Source organism: Oncorhynchus gorbuscha, linkage group LG22 (assembly GCF_021184085.1).
Source record: "Oncorhynchus gorbuscha isolate QuinsamMale2020 ecotype Even-year linkage group LG22, OgorEven_v1.0, whole genome shotgun sequence".
Taxonomy (NCBI): domain Eukaryota; kingdom Metazoa; phylum Chordata; class Actinopteri; order Salmoniformes; family Salmonidae; genus Oncorhynchus; species Oncorhynchus gorbuscha.
Genome location: NC_060194.1, coordinates 36266667 through 36284166, shown reverse-complemented (window position 1 = coordinate 36284166; position 17500 = coordinate 36266667). Strand labels below are relative to the sequence as shown.

The window sequence follows — 17500 nt, the reverse complement described above, 5'->3', positions numbered from 1 at the left end:
CATACTGGTTGTGGCAGTGTGTTGCATCAAGAGTGTGAACTGTGAAGCTGACACATACACACCCAGTGTCGTGTTTTGCATCAGTAATGTAAATCACACTGAGGGTCTATGTGATCAGACCAGAGTAGAGAGCTACTGGAGACAAGTCTCTCACTTGGGCTCCCGAGTGGCGCAGCGGTCTAAGGCACTGCATGTCCATGCTAGAGGCGTCACCACAGACACCCTGGTTTGAATCCAGGCTGTATCACAACCGGCCGTAATTGGGAGTCCCATAGGGTGGTGCACAATTGATCCAGTATCGTCCGGGTTTGGCCGGTGTAGGCCGCCATTGTAAATAAGAATTTGTTCTTAACTGACTTGCCTAGTTAAATAAAGGTTAAATAAATCAAATAAAACAACAAGTCTTCAAATCTATTACAGATCGGAGGATCAGTCTCTCTGTCTCCTACAAAGATGTCAACTCTATTACAGATCGGAGGATCAGTCTCTCTGTCTCCCACAAAGATGTCAAATCTATTACAGATCGGAGGATCAGTCTCTCTGTCTCCTACAAAGATGTCAACTCTATTACAGATCGGAGGATCAGTCTCTCTGTCTCCTACAAAGATGTCAACTCTATTACAGATCGGAGGATCAGTCTCTCTGTCTCCTACAAAGATGTCAAATCTATTACAGATCGGAGGATCAGTCTCTCTGTCTCCTACAAAGATGTCAACTCTATTACAGATCGGAGGATCAGTCTCTCTGTCTCCTATAAAGATGTCAACTCTATTACAGATCGGAGGATCAGTCTCTCTGTCTCCTACAAAGATGTCAACTCTATTACAGATCAGAGGATCAGTCTCTCTGTCTCCTACAAAGATGTCAACTCTATTACAGATCGGAGGATCAGTCTCTCTGTCTCCTACAAAGATGTCAACTCTATTACAGATCGGAGGATCAGTCTCTCTGTCTCCTATAAAGATGTCAACTCTATTACAGATCGGAGGATCAGTCTCTCTGTCTCCTACAAAGATGTCAACTCTATTACAGATCGGAGGATCAGTCTCTCTGTCTCCTACAAAGATGTCAACTCTATTACAGATCGGAGGATCAGTCTCTCTGTCTCCTACAAAGATGTCAACTCTATTACAGATTGGAGGATCAGTCTCTCTGTCTCCTATAAAGATGTCAACTCTATTACAGATCGGAGGATCAGTCTCTCTGTCTCCTACAAAGATGTCAACTCTATTACAGATCGGAGGATCAGTCTCTCTGTCTCCTACAAAGATGTCAACTCTATTACAGATCGGAGGATCAGTCTCTCTGTCTCCTACAAAGATGTCAACTCTATTACAGATCGGAGGATCAGTCCCTCTGTCTCCTATAAAGATGTCAACTCTATTACAGATCGGAGGATCAGTCTCCCTCCCTATCCAGCCTCTCTCTCTCTCTCTCTCTCTCTCTCTCTCTCTCTCTCTCTCTCTCTCTCTCTCTCTCTCTCTCTCTCTCTCTCTCTCTCTCTCTCTCTCTCTCTCTCTCTCTCTCTCTGTCTGTCTCTTTCTTCATCTGTCTCTTGGTATGAGTAGTAATATTGTTCTGTCCCTGATTTCTCTTTCACTGCATGCCTTTCTCTCTCTATGATAAACATACTGTATGCAGTTAACAGAATACTCTACGATAAACATACTGTATGCAGTTAACAGGATACTCTACGATAAACATACTGTATGCAGTTAACAGGATACTCTACGATAAACATACTGTATGCAGTAAGCAGGATACTCTACAATAAACATACTGTATGCAGTAAGCAGGATACTCTACAATAAACATACTGTATGCAGTAAGCAGGATAATATGCCCCTCATCACGCCACTGCAATCATTAACTGCTTCTCATCAATTCATTTATTAAATGCTTTACAGTAAATCCAGGCCCTTGGGGGTCCGGGCAGTGTGTTTGTGTATGTGTGTGTACATAAGTCTGTGTGTGTGTTTGTGTATGTTCTCGCCCGCTCTGTCCTAGAAACTAAAAACAGACTGTGAGATGCTCCTCTCCCCCACCAGAGCTCAGAGAGCATCAGACGAGTGTAGAGAACAGGATGAAAGATTCATACGTACAATTCAAGTCAGATCCTCCACTCAACCCTCCCTCTAACAACACACACACACACACACACACACACACACACACACACACACACACACACACACACACACACACACACACACACACACACACACACACACACACACACACACACACACACACACACACACACACACACACACACACATTCAACCCTCCCCCTCTCCTGCTGACTCCCCCCAAAAGCACTATTCAAGTGAGATCTTCCACATTCTAGCCCTCCCTTTCTCATATTCACCCCCCTTCCATTGCCCTACAAAACTTCCCCCTTCACACACACGCAAACACTGTCGACTCCCACTCTCTCCCCAATCACCTTTTATTCATGTGTGTGGGTGTGTATATAAGCTTGCGTGTGTGTGCATGTGTTCAAGTGTGCGTGCGAGTGTATGTGTGTTTTCATCTCCACACCAGGCTTAGGGCCATCTGGTATCAGTGCTGAGGCCAGGGAGAGTAGTCCCTGGTCCAGAGGCCAGGGAGAGTAGTCCCTGGTCCAGAGACCAGGGAGAGTAGTCCCTGGTCCAGAGGCCAGGGAGAGTAGTACCTGGTCCAGAGGCCAGGGAGAGTAGTCCCTGGTCCAGAGGCCAGGGAGAGTAGTACCTGGTCCAGAGGCCAGGGAGAGTAGTCCCTGGTCCAGAGGCCAGGGAGAGTAGTCCCTGGTCCAGAGGCCAGGGAGAGCAGTCCCTGGTCCAGAGGCCAGGGAGAGTAGTCCCTGGTCCAGAGGCCAGGGAGAGTAGTACCTGGTCCAGAGGCCAGGGAGAGTAGTCCCTGGTCCAGAGGCCAGGGAGAGTAGTACCTGGTCCAGAGGCCAGGGAGAGTAGTACCTGGTCCAGAGGCCAGGGAGAGTAGTCCCTGGTCCAGAGGCCAGGGAGAGTAGTCCCTGGTCCAGAGGCCAGGGAGAGCAGTCCCTGGTCCAGAGGCCAGGGAGAGTAGTCCCTGGTCCAGAGGCCAGGGAGAGCAGTACCTGGTCCAGAGGCCAGGGAGAGTAGTACCTGGTCCAGAGGCCAGGGAGAGTAGTCCCTGGTCCAGAGGCCAGGGAGAGTAGTACCTGGTCCAGAGGCCATGGAGAGTAGTCCCTGGTCCAGAGGCCAGGGAGAGTAGTACCTGGTCCAGAGGCCAGGGAGAGTAGTACCTGGTCCAGAGACCAGGGAGAGTAGTCCCTGGTCCAGAGGCCAGGGAGAGTAGTACCTGGTCCAGAGGCCAGGGAGAGTAGTCCCTGGTCCAGAGGCCATGGAGAGTAGTACCTGGTCCAGAGGCCAGGGAGAGTAGTCCCTGGTCCAGAGGCCAGGGAGAGTAGTACCTGGTCCAGAGGCCATGGAGAGTAGTCCCTGGTCCAGAGGCCAGGGAGAGTAGTACCTGGTCCAGAGGCCAGGGAGAGTAGTACCTGGTCCAGAGACCAGGGAGAGTAGTACCTGGTCCAGAGGCCAGGGAGAGTAGTCCCTGGTCCAGAGGCCAGGGAGAGTAGTCCCTGTTCCAGAGGCCAGGGAGAGTAGTCCCTGGTCCAGAGGCCAGGGAGAGTAGTCCCTGGTCCAGAAGCCAGGGAGAGTAGTCCCTGGTCCAGAGGCCAGGGAGAGTAGTCCCTGGTCCAGAGGCCAGAGACGAGTAGTCCCTGGTCCAGAGGCCAGGGAGAGTAGTACCTGGTCCAGAGGCCAGGGAGAGTAGTCCCTGGTCCAGGGGCCAGGGAGAGTAGTACCTGGTCCAGAGGCCAGGGAGAGTAATCCCTGGTCCAGAGGCCAGGGAGAGTAGTCCCTGGTCCAGAGGCCAGGGAGAGTAGTCCCTGGTCCAGAGGCCAGGGAGAGTAGTACCTGGTCCAGAGGCCATGGAGAGTAGTCCCTGGTCCAGAGGCCAGGGAGAGTAGTACCTGGTCCAGAGGCCAGGGAGAGTAGTACCTGGTCCAGAGACCAGGGAGAGTAGTCCCTGGTCCAGAGGCCAGGGAGAGTAGTACCTGGTCCAGAGGCCAGGGAGAGTAGTCCCTGGTCCAGAGGCCATGGAGAGTAGTACCTGGTCCAGAGGCCAGGGAGAGTAGTCCCTGGTCCAGAGGCCAGGGAGAGTAGTACCTGGTCCAGAGGCCATGGAGAGTAGTCCCTGGTCCAGAGGCCAGGGAGAGTAGTACCTGGTCCAGAGGCCAGGGAGAGTAGTACCTGGTCCAGAGACCAGGGAGAGTAGTACCTGGTCCAGAGGCCAGGGAGAGTAGTCCCTGGTCCAGAGGCCAGGGAGAGTAGTCCCTGTTCCAGAGGCCAGGGAGAGTAGTCCCTGGTCCAGAGGCCAGGGAGAGTAGTCCCTGGTCCAGAAGCCAGGGAGAGTAGTCCCTGGTCCAGAGGCCAGGGAGAGTAGTCCCTGGTCCAGAGGCCAGAGACGAGTAGTCCCTGGTCCAGAGGCCAGGGAGAGTAATCCCTGGTCCAGAGGCCAGGGAGAGTAGTCCCTGGTCCAGAGGCCAGGGAGAAACGGATTACGCTGGAGGAGAGAGGGAACCAAACAGGAGCAGAAGAAAATAGCTTCAAAAGGCCTAACCTCCATGAATCTCTCATCTCTCTCATGTCTCTTACAGCAACTGGATGTGATATTAAGTCTGGAAAAACTTCTGGAAAAACTACTGAAAAAACTAGTGTGATGAGTCACCTTATCGGAACCTCAATTGCATTTTCTTGATTCCTTGCTTCCTCTCTCCTCGCCTCCTTAAAATCCATTGGATGAGGTCAGAGATCCCTCCCCTCTTATCCAATGGGAATCAAGAGAGGAATCAAGGAAATGCAGTTGAGATTCTCCACTGAGATCTGTCTGAGCAAACGCCTAGGTATCAGTTCAGTGGGCTAATGCATGCGTTCAGTACATGTAGATAAGGCAGTTAGACACTATCATGTATGACATGGATACTCAGGTACTGATTAATTAAGGAATAGCTTATGCTAATTCAGAAGTAGTGCGTCAATTTCTCTGCCAAGGAAGATCAAGCATAAACATCTTAAAATCATTATGAAAAGTAGCAGAAAACATCTGAAGTTTGAGTTTCTTGCAGTGCTTGCGTAGATGTGCTATAAGCAACAAACTTCATTCTCAAATACCATCCTGAACATCCCCATAAATGTATCCTGGATTAAAATGTGTTTGGAATGTGTTTGGAGTGTGGGGAACACATCAAAGAGAGATGGGGATGATGTGTGTGTGTATGTGTGTGCGCTTGCATGTATGGGTGCGTGCGTGTGTTTGTGAGTGTGTGTGTCTGTGCACGTAGGTGCACGTATGTGTGTATGTGTGTTTGTGTTGTGGCCTGAGGCTGGTTGATATCGAAGGGCTGTGGTGTAGCAGTAAACACCTTGCCCTCCATCTCTCTGATGTGTCGAACCACAGCAGTCTGTCTGCTGTTGACAGGTATTATCAGAACTGTTGAACTTCTTGGGTAAAATAAGTTAGAAAGCTAAGAAACAAGTTCAAAGTTACTTTGCATTGGTGGAGGACGAGTTGCACATGCAAAACAGGTGGTCGAATCACTTTTGTAAGTAGTTCTCTGGATGATATGTAAATATATGCACACAACCATCTAAAAACCATGGAAACAACCATCTAAAACCATGGAAATCAACCATCTAAGACCATGGAAAACAACCATCTAAAACCATGGAAATCAACCATCTAAGACCATGGAAATCAACCATCTAAGACCATGGAAAACAACCATCTAAGACCATGGAAAACAACCATCTAAGACCATGGAAACAACCATCTAAAACCATGGAAATCAACCATCTAAGACCATGGAAACAACCATCTAAGACCATGGAAAACAACCATCTAAGACCATGGAAATCAACCATCTAAGACCATGGAAACAACCATCTAAAACCATGGAAATCAACCATCTAAGACCATGGAAACAACCATCTAAGACCATGGAAAACAACCATCTAAGACCATGGAAATCAACCATCTAAGACCATGGAAACAACCATCTAAGACCATGGAAAACAACCATCTAAGACCATGGAAACAACCATCTAAAACCATGGAAATCAACCATCTAAGACCATGGAAACAACCATCTAAGACCATGGAAAACAACCATCTAAGACCATGGAAATCAACCATCTAAGACCATGGAAACAACCATCTAAAACCATGGAAATCAACCATCTAAAACCATGGAAATCAACCATCTAAGACCATGGAAAACAACCATCTAAGACCATGGAAAACAACCATCTAAGACCATGGAAAACAACCATCTAAGGCAGTCCACCCACTTGTCCCACACTGGCCTGATTGCAGCTAGCTTGTCTCTCTGCCGCTGAGCTGGTCTGATGTCTTGGTTATCAAAGAAGATAATCCTGGAAATAATATGGACGTTTTCCAGAGATATTGTTGCAAGGAAAAGTTCTCTGCCAGTTTATGCATCCCGCAGGGATTCTTTGGACTCCCCATTGGATCTGAAAACACCAGCAAGAATAAGAACCCCAACGTATGCAAGTAAATTAGTTTAGACCATCTCCTTTCATCTCTCTCCAAAAACACGCCTTCCCTCCAAATTAGTGCAGTCCAAAAATGATTTTCTGGATGGTGTCTGGGATGAACAGTTCAATAGAAGACTTTATGTCCTGCACATGAGTAACCGCCATCTGCGGCAGTTCTGGTTGCATCCTTATCACATTGGCAGCCATGCGGGGTGACTCATTCCTTGGGCAAGAAGACCATTCAATTTCACAATTATTTGACATCCATATTTCTCCTCCTTCAGGCTGCTGATGAGCTGGTTGCTGACGGGCTGGTCCTGGGGCTGGCTGCTGACGGGCTGGTCCTGGGGCTGGCTGCTGATGGGCTGGTCTTGGGGCTGGCTGCTGATGTGCTGGTCCTGGGGCTGTCTGAGGGTCAATCTCATCCTCTTTTTCCATCTCACTGTCAGACTCCAAATTGACAGAGACATGATCCTCATATTCAGAGATTTCTTCATCAAAGTGGAAGACACCTCTTCCACACTAGCTTTCTGAGCAGAGATCATTTTTGCCAAACTGATTGATTGTGGTAAGGAGCCTCACATGCAAAGCTATTTATGTGTTGTGTCCCTCCCCCAATTTGCACCTGGCTGGGGTGTGGGAAAATACATAATGTTTTACAATGTGTCAAGATAATGTATTGTAAAAACATCGTGTAGGTTTCTGCAGGACATTGTGTAGTTTCACACTACATAAGGTAAAGAGTGTGAGAAAAGCGGGAGACAGGCAGACAGACCGTTCTATAAAGGTTATTGTTACTATTTGTTTTTAAATAAAACAGGCAGGGAGACAGACAGACAATTTTCTTGGTGCTATGTTGAAACAGCAGGCCCAGGGAGGAAGAAGACATTATGAAGGCACACAGCAAACCTTTTTACTTGTTTTCACCAACACACACACTTTTCTACACTTTTATTACCCTTGGGTCCAGTGGACCCGAACACCACATATGTAATATAAACGTGTAGGGGGGTGCACTCTGTGCACGCAATGAAAATTATTTTACATGTTCTTCACAGAACTGACTTCACATGAAATGAGCTCACCACACAGACAGATAGGAGCAATATTGCTGGAAATTAATTGGCAGATATTGTGTTTAGGTTTAGCTTTTTAAGCCAATAGCGGCTAACCAGCTGTGGGATTAGGTGAATGTTGTACTGATTAGATAGTAGCAGAGAGCTTGTGATGTCAGTTACTTGTGAGATTTGTTTATGACAGTTTTAGATGGAACACATGAAAAATGGCATGTAGACCTACTTCTGAACTGTTTGGCGAGCTACACATATGAGGGCTGCGAGCTACTGGTAGCTCGGGACATACCTGTTGGAGATCCCTGATCTAGAGAGTGAATGTATCCTGTATCCAAGGTCTCTCCAGTGTTCAGGTATAGATAATCACAGTCTCAGAGCTCAGTGGACTGACCTATATTAATCTGCTCTGCTCCTCTCTCCCCCTAATCCCTGATACTGTGGACTCAATGTAAAGAGAGAAGAGACAGACCACATATACACACACACACACGCACACACACGCGCACACACATGCGCACACACACACACACACACACACACACACACACACACACACACACACACACACACACACACACACACACACACACACACACACACACACACACACACACACACACACACACACACACACACACACACACACACACACACACACACACACACACACACATGAATACACACACTTGCATGAATAAACACACACACGCAGCCACATACAGTTGAAGTCGGAAGTTTACATACACTTAGGTTGGAGTCATTAAAACTTGTTTTTCAACCACTCCACAAATGTATTGTTAAACAACTATAGTTTTGGCAAGTTGGTTAGGGCATCTACTTTATGCATGACAGAAGTCATTTTTCCAACAATTGTTTACAGACAGATTATTTCGCTTATAATTCTATTCTATTCTATCTAATATCACAATTCCAGTGAGTCAGAAGTTTACATACACTAAGTAGACTGTGCCTTTAAACAGCTTGAAAAATTCCAGAAAATTATGTCATGGCTTTAGAAGTTCTGATAGGCTAATTGACATTATTTGAGTCAATTGGAGGTGTACCTGTGGATGTATTTCAAGGCCTACCTTCAAACTCAGTGCCTCTTTGCTTGACATCATGGGAAAATCAAAAGAAATCAGCTAAGTAAAAAAAAAAATGGAGACCTCCACAAGTCTGGTTCATCCTGGGAGCAATTTCTGAACACCTGAAGGTACCACATTCATCTGTACAAACAATTGTACACACGTATAAACACCATGGGACCATGCAGCCATCATACCGCTCAGGAAGGAGAAGCGTTCTGTCTCCTAGAGATAAGCGTACTGTGGTGTGAAAAGTGTAAATTCATCAAAGAAAAACAGCAAAGCACCTTGTTGAGATGCTGGAGGTAACATGTACAAAAGTATCTATATCCACAGTCAAACGAGTCCTATATCGACATAACCTGAAAGGCCACTCAGCAAGGAAGAGGCCACTGCTCGAAAACCACCATAAAAAAAGCCAGACTGCACATGGGGACAAAGGTCGCACTTTTTGGAGAAATGTCCTCTGATCTGATGAAACAAAAATACAACTGTTTGGCCATAATAACCATCGTTATGTTTGGAGGAAAAAGGGGGAGGCTTGCAAGCCAAAGAACACCATCGCAACCGTGAAGCACAGGGGTGGCAGCATCATGTTGTGGGGGTGCTTTGCTGCAGGAGGGACTGGTGCACTTCACAAAATAGATGGCAACATGAAGGAGTCAAATGATGTGGCTATATTGAAGCAACATCTCAAGACATCAGTCAGGAAGATAAATCTTGGTCGCAAATGGCTCTTCCAACTGGACAATGACCCCAACCCCTTTTCATTTTTTTTCACCTTTATTTAACCAGGTAGGCCAGTTGAGAACAAGTTCTCATTTTCAACTGCGACCTGGCCAAGATTAAGCAAATCGATGCGACACAAACAACAACACAGAGTTACACATGGAATAAACAAACGTACAGTCAATAACACAATAGAAAAAAGTTTCTATACGGTGTGTGCAAATGGCGTGAGGAGGTAAGGCAATAAATAGGCCATAGTAGCCAAGTAAATACAATTTCAGCAAATTAACACTAGAGTGATAGATGTGCAGATGATGATGTGCAAGTAGAAATACTGATGTGTAAAAGAGCAAAAAAGTCAATAAAACAATATGGTGATGAGGTTGGTAGATTGGGTGGGCAATTTGCAGATGGGCTATGTACAGCTGCAGCTATCGGTCAGCTGCTCAGATAACTGATGTTTAAAGTTAGTGAGGAAGATATAAGTCTCCAACTACAGCGATTTTTGCAATTCGTTCTAATCATTGGCAGCAGAGAACTGGAATGAAAGGTGGCCAAAGGAGGTGTTGGCTTTGGGGATGACCAGTGAGATATGCCTTCTGGAGTGCGTGCTACGGGTGGGTGTTGTTAACGTGACCAGTAAGCTGAGATAGGAGGAGCTTAACCCAGCAAAGACTAATAGATGACCTGGAGCCAGTGGGTCTGGCGACGAATATGTAGGGAGGGCCAGCCGACTAGAGCATACAGGTCGCAGTGGTGGGTAGTATATGGGGCTTTGGTGACAAAACGGATGGCACTGTGATAGACTGCATCCAGTTTGCTGAGTAGAGTGTTCGAGGCTATTTTGTAAATGACATTGCCAAAATTGAGGATCGGTAGGATAGTCAGTTTTAACAATGGTATGTTTGGCAGCGTGAGTGAAGGAGGCACGTTGTTGCAAAATAGGAAGCCGATTCTAGATTTAATTTTGGATTAGAGATGTTTAATTTGAGTCTGGAAGGAGAGTTTAGAGTCGGCCCGAGAATTGAACCCTGTTGTACCTACATAGATACTGCCAGAGGTTCGGACAACAGGCCCTCCGATTTGACACACTGAACTCTATCTGAGAAGTAGTTGGTGAACCAGGCGAGGCAGTCATTTGAGAAACCAAGGCTGTTGAGTCTGCCGATAAGAATCTGGTGATTGACAGAGTCAAAAGCCTTGGCCATGTCGATGAAGACGGCTGCACAGTACTGTCTGTTATCGATGGCAGTTATGATATTGCTTGGTCAGTGATCTGTTTATTAACTTGGCTTTCGAAGACTTTAGAAAGGCAGGGCAGGATAGATATAGGTCTTCAACAGTTTCGGTCTAGAGTGTCACCCCCTTTGAAGAGAGGGATGACCGTGGCAGCTTTCCAATCTTTAGGGATCTCAGACAATAAGAAGGAGATGTTGAAGAGACTGGTAATAGGGGTTGCAACAATGGCGCCTGATAATTTCAGAAAGAGAGGGTCCAGATTGTCTAGCCAAGCTGATTTGTACGGGTCCACGTTTTGCAGCTCTTTCAGAACATCTACTCTCTGGATTTGGGTGAAGGAGAAGCTGGGGAGGCTTGGGCCGGGGGGTGCGTAGCTGTTGGCTGAGATTGGGGTACCCAGGAGGAAAGCATGGCCTGCTGTAGAGAAATGCTTATTGAAATTCTCGATTATTGTGGATTAATCGGTGGTGACTTTCCTAGACTTAGTGCAGTGGGCAGCTGGGAGGAGGTGAACTTATTCTTCATTGACTTTACATTGACTTTACAGTGTCCAAAAACATTTTGGAGTTAGAGCTGGAGTGGCCTAGCCAGTCTCCAGATCTCAACCCCATAGAAAGTCTTTGGAGGGAGTTGAAAGTCCGCGTTGCCCAGGAACAGCCCCAAAACATCACTGCTCTAGAGGAGATCTACATGGAGGAATGGGCCAAAATACCAGCAACAGTGTGTGATAACTTTGTGAAAACTTACAGAAAACGTTTCACCTCTGTCATTGCCAACAAAGGGTATATAACAAAGTATTGAGATAAACTTTTGTTATTGACCAAATACTTATTTTCCACCATAATTTGCAAATAAATTCATTAAAAATCGTACAATGTGATTTTCTGGATTTTTTTCTAATTTTGTCTGTCATAGTTGATGTGTACCTATGATGAAAATTACAGGCCTTTCTCATCTTTTTAAGTGGGAGAACTTGCACAATTGGTGGCTGACTAAATACTTTTTTGCACCACTGTATATTCCTAGAGCCATGTGTGTGTGTGTCCATGTGTGTGTGTGTGTCCATGTGTGCACATGCATTCTGATGTTCATGCTACAATTATGTCATCCACTCAATTTGGCCCAGTACAGAGTGTGTGTACTGTATGTGTGTTTGTGTGTGAGCTTTCGAATGTCCTTTTGTGTGTGCTCATGTATGGTGGGATTCACAAGGCCCCTCTGAGCCAGAATAGCCTCTCCTGTTTGTGAGAGAAGTGATGTTGTCATACTGGATAACTGTTGGATGGAGGGAGAGAGATAAGAACAGAGGGAGGGAGGGAGGGAGGGAGGGAGGGAGGGAGGGAGGGAGGGAGGGAGGGAGGGAGGGAGGGAGGGAGGGAGGGAGGGGGGGGAGAGAAAGCAGGAGGGGGACAGAGAGAGAGAGGGAGAGAGAGATATATAGAGAGACAAAGGGGAGGGAGATAGAGTGAGAGAATTCTGCCAAAATATCCTCTGTGTATAACGTAAAACCCCTAATAATGCATGCAGAGCAGAATTAGGACGATACCCACTAATTATAAAATTCCAGAAAAGTGCCGTTAAATTCTACAACCACCTAAAAGGAAGCAATTCACAAACCTTCCATAACAAAGCCATCACCTACAGAGAGATTAACCTTGAAAAGAGCCCCCTAAGCAAGTTGGTCCTGGGTCTCTGTTCACAAACAAACAGACTTCACAGAGCCCCAGGACAGCAACACAATTAGACCCAACCAAATCATGCAAAAACAAAACGATAATTTACAAAATAACTGGGCAAACTAGAATGCTCTTTGGCCCTAAACAGAGTACACCGTGGCAGAATACTTGACCACTGAGACTGACCCAAACTTAAGGAAAGCTTTGTCTATGTTCAGACACAGAGAGCATAGCCTTGCTATTGAGAAAGTAGGCAGACCTTGCTCTCAAGAGAAGACAGGCTATGTGCACACTGCCCACAAAATGAAGTGGAGACTGAGCTACACTTCCTAACCTCCTGACCAATGTATGACCATATTAGAGACACATATTTCCTTTAGATTACACAGATCCACAAAGAATTAAAAAACAAACCCAATGTTGATTAACTCTCATATCTACTGGGTGAAATACCACGGTGTGCAATCACAGCAGCAAGATGTGTGACCTGTTGCCACAAGAAAAGGGCAACCAGTGAAGAACAAGCACCATGGTAAATACAACCCATATTTATGTTAATCTATTTTCCCTTTTGTATTTTGTAGCTATTTACAGATAATATGACATTTGAAATGTCATTATTCTTTTGGAATAATGTAATGGTATAGTGTAATGTAATGGTATAGTGTAATGTAATGGTATAGTGTAATGTAATGGTATAGTGTAATGTAATGGTATAGTGTAATGGTATAGTGTAATGTAATGGTATAGTGTAATGTAATGGTATAGTGTAATGTAATGGTATAGTGTAATGTAATGGTATAGTGTAATGTAATGTTTACTGTTAAATGTTATTGTTTTTTCCACTTTAGTTTATTATCTACTTCATTTGCTTTGGCAATGTTAACATATGTGCCCCATGCCAATAAAGCCCTTAAATGTAATTTAATTTAATTGAGAGAGGGAGAGAGAGAGAGAGAGAGAGAGAGAGAGAGAGAGAGAGAGAGAGAGAGAGAGAGAGAGAGAGAGAGAGAGAGAGAGAGAGAGAGAGAGAGAGAGAGAGAGAGAGAGAGAGAGAGAGAGAGAGAGAGAGAGAGAGAGAGAGAGAGAGAGAGAGAGAGAGAGAGAGAGAGAGAGAGAGAGAGAGAGAGAGAGAGAGAGAGAGAGAGAGAGAGAGAGAGAGAGAGAGAGAGAGAGAGAGAGAGAGAGAGAGAGAGAGAGAGAGAGAGAGAGAGAGAGAGAGAGAGAGAGAGAGAGAGAGAGAGAGAGAGAGAGGGGAGGAGGAGGGGGTATAGTTATAACAGTGTCTAGACCAGATCCATATGCTACATACTACATGACAGCACTTCAACAAGCCATTTCACACCATAGCCTGCTGAATTAGCAAGATCATTTGACTTTCATTTTGATTTTGGCACACATGAAAAGGTGGCACTGACTTGCCTGTGGATCATTGTCTCAATGAATAGTTCGGTGTACGACTAGCCGCGTGCGACATGCACGCACAGTTAAAAGCCTGCTAGAGTTCGGTGTACGACTAGCCGCGTGCGACATGCACGCACAGTTAAAAGCCTGCTAGAGTTCGGTGTACGACTAGCCGCGTGCGACATGCACGCACAGTTAAAAGCCTGCTAGAGTTCGGTGTCGATTGTGCGACATGCACGCACAGTTAAAAGCCTGCTAGAGTTCGGTGTACGACTAGCCGCGTGCGACATGCACGCACAGTTAAAAGCCTGCTAGAGTTCGGTGTACGACTAGCCGCGTGCGACATGCACGCACAGTTAAAAGCCTGCTAGAGTTCGGTGTACGACTAGCCGCGTGCGACATGCACGCACAGTTAAAAGCCTGCTAGAGTTCGGTGTACGACTAGCCGCGTGCGACATGCACGCACAGTTAAAAGCCTGCTAGAGTTTGGTGTACGACTAGCCGCGTGCGACATGCACGCACAGTTAAAAGCCTGCTAGAGTTAGCGGCAGGCGGACAAGCAATATCCACCGTCGTAGTACGAATGAAGCTTGAGCTGGAATGTGAAGATAACTGAAGCTGGTTAGCTTTAGAAGACCCTGAGTAGATGTAGCTTCAGACATAGTGTACCCCTCTGGGCTCTCCAACCATTTCCTCTGGGCTCTCCAACCATTTCCTCTGGGCTCTCCAACCATTTCCTCTGGGCTCTCCAACCATTTCCTCTGGGCTCTCTAACCATTTCCTCTGAGCTCTCCAACCATTTCCTCTGGGCTCTCCAGAGCTACCATCTTGTAGGGTTTCTCTCCAACCCTGTTCCTGGAGAGCTACCATCCTGTAGGTTATCAATCCAACCCCAGTTGTAACTAACCTGGGTCAGTTTATTAACCAGCAAAACATTTTTAGAAGGTGCACTAGATTAGGGTTGGAGAGAAAACCTACAGGATGGTAGCTCTCCAGGAACAGGCTTGGAGAGAGAATCTACAGAAGGGTAGCTCTCCAGGAACAGGGTTGGAGAGAGAACTTACAGGATGGTTGCTCTCCAGGAACAGGATTGGAGAGAGAACCTACAGGAGGGTAGCTCTCCAGGAACAGGGTTGGAGAGAGAACCTACAGGATGGTAGCTCTCCGGGAACAGGGTTGGAGAGAGAACCTACAGGATGGTAGCTCTCCAGGAACAGTGTTGGTGAGAGAACCTACAGGAGGGTAGCTCTCCAGGAACAGGGTTGGAGAGAGAACCTACAGGAGGGTAGCTCTCCAGGAACAGGGTTGGAGAGAGAACCTACAGGAGGGTAGCTCTCCAGGAACAGGGTTGGTCAGAGAACCTACAGGAGGGTAGCTCCCCAGGAACAGGGTTGGAGAGAGAACCTACAGGAGGGTAGCTCTCCAGGAACAGGGTTGGAGAGAGAACCTACAGGATGGAAGCTCTCCAGGAACAGGGTTGGAGAGAGAACCTACAGGATGGAAGCTCTCCAGGAACAGGGTTGGAGAGAACCTACAGGAACCTCCAGGAACAGGATGGATGGAGCTCTCCAGGAACAGGGTTGGAGAGAGAACCTACAGGATGGAAGCTCTCCAGGAACAGGGTTGGAGAGAGAACCTACAGGAGGGTAGCTCTCCAGGAACAGGGTTGGAGAGAGAACCTACAGGATGGAAGCTCTCCAGGAACAGGGTTGGAGAGAGAACCTACACGAGGGTAGCTCTCCAGGAACAGGGTTGGAGAGAGAATCTACAGGAGGGTAGCTCTCCAGGAACAGGGTTGGAGAGAGAACCTACAGGAGGGTAGCTCTCCAGGAACAGGGTTGGAGAGAGAACCTACAGGATGGACCTCTCCAGGAACAGGGTTGGAGAGAGAACATACAGGATGGTAGCTCTCCAGGAACAGAGTTGGAGAGAGAACCTACAGGATGGAAGCTCTCCAGGAACAGGGTTGGAGAGAGAACCTACAGGATGGTAGATCTCCAGGAACAGGGTTGGAGAGAGAACCTACAGGATGGAAGCTCTCCAGGAACAGGGTTGGAGAGAGAACCTACAGGATGGAAGCTCTCCAGGAACAGGGTTGGAGAGAGAACCTACAGGAGGGTAGCTCTCCAGGAACAGGGTTGGAGAGAGAACCTACAGGATGGAAGCTCTCCAGGAACAGGGTTGGAGAGAGAACCTACACGAGGGTAGCTCTCCAGGAACAGGGTTGGAGAGAGAATCTACAGGAGGGTAGCTCTCCAGGAACAGGTTTGGAGAGAGAACCTACAGGAGGGTAGCTCTCCAGGAACAGGGTTGGAGAGAGAATCTACAGGATGGTAGCTCCCCAGGAACAGGGTTGGAGAGAGAAACTACAGGAGGGTAGCTCTCCAGGAACAGGGTTGCAGAGAGAACCTACAGGATGGAAGCACTCCAGGAACAGGGTTGGAGAGAGAACCTACAGGATGGAAGCTCTCCAGGAACAGGGTTGGAGAGAGAACCTACAGGAGGGTAGCTCTCCAGGAACAGGGTTGGAGAGAGAACCTACAGGAGGGTAGCTCTCCAGGAACAGGGTTGGAGAGAGAACCTACAGGAGGGTAGCTCTCCAGGAACAGGGTTGGAGAGAGAACCTACAGGAGGATAGCTCTCCAGGAACAGGGTTGGAGAGCCCAGGTCTCGATAGCAATAACAGTTTAAAGGGCTTGTTGGAGGCAGAGTTAATTAGCTAGCTGATTGATTCAGGACTGCTCTCTGCATAAATCCACATTGTTTATAAGTATATATATTTGTGTGTGTGTGTGTGTGTGTGTTGCGTGCATGCATGCGTGCATGTGTGTGTGTGTGATAAATTCCAGATAGGATTTATATGCTATGGAAATGTGAAAATCTGTCCCTCATATCATTATGGCCAACTAATCATCCCCAGGGTCCAAGTAACTATTCCCCAGGTTGTTGCTGTAAATGGGAACGTTTTCTCAGTCAAGTTAACTGGTAAAATAAGGGTTAAGTAAGTATAATACAAAATCATGGGGGAAGCAACTGTTGCCCCTGACAACCTGTCTCTGTGCTCTGATAGGCTGTGGAGCTGCGTTCTGTGTTCTGCTGTTTCTATCATCTTCGAACTATCTACTGCTCTAACTGTCTTTGTTATGCCATACATATAAATATACAGATGCAGATCTGAATCAGGTTAGCATAGAAAATGTGTTCCATTCACTCCAGGGCCCGTATTCACAAAGTGTCTAGATCAGCACTCCCATGCTGAGACACTTTGTGAATAGATACAGGGCCTGGACTACATATCATTGTGTGGTGGGGGTGAACACAGAACAGAGACAGGAATCAATAGGAGTAGAAAATGAGGGTTTGTTTTATGGCTGTAATAAAGTGCCAGGCCGTCCACAGAGACCACTAATGACTGCAGCAGGACCATTCTATACGTCAACAACATCCCTGTGCTGGTTTCTTTATAACCAATATGTACAATTCACGGAGAGATTACAGAGAGAGGTATAGGACAAAGTGTACTGTATGTTTGGCTATATTGCATATTTTTTCTATATACACACACTGAACAGAAGAGAGGCCTGCTGTAAGTGAAACTGGGGCAGAAAATCGACTGTTGGGCAGGGGCCAAGAACAGCAGAGACAGAGACACTATTATCAGCTGATGTGGTGGACTGGGTTAGAAAACATTTACACCCTGCCTCCTGACAACACACGCA

At 46.8% G+C, this 17500-nt stretch overlaps 1 protein-coding gene across 2 annotated transcripts in view; it reads right to left on the bottom strand.

Annotated features, from left to right (window-relative positions):
- The window catches only part of LOC124009656 (CUGBP Elav-like family member 5), an 80863-nt gene that overhangs the window by 27694 nt on the left and 35669 nt on the right, over positions 1-17500 (bottom strand). The gene's annotated exons all lie outside the window — the stretch shown is intronic.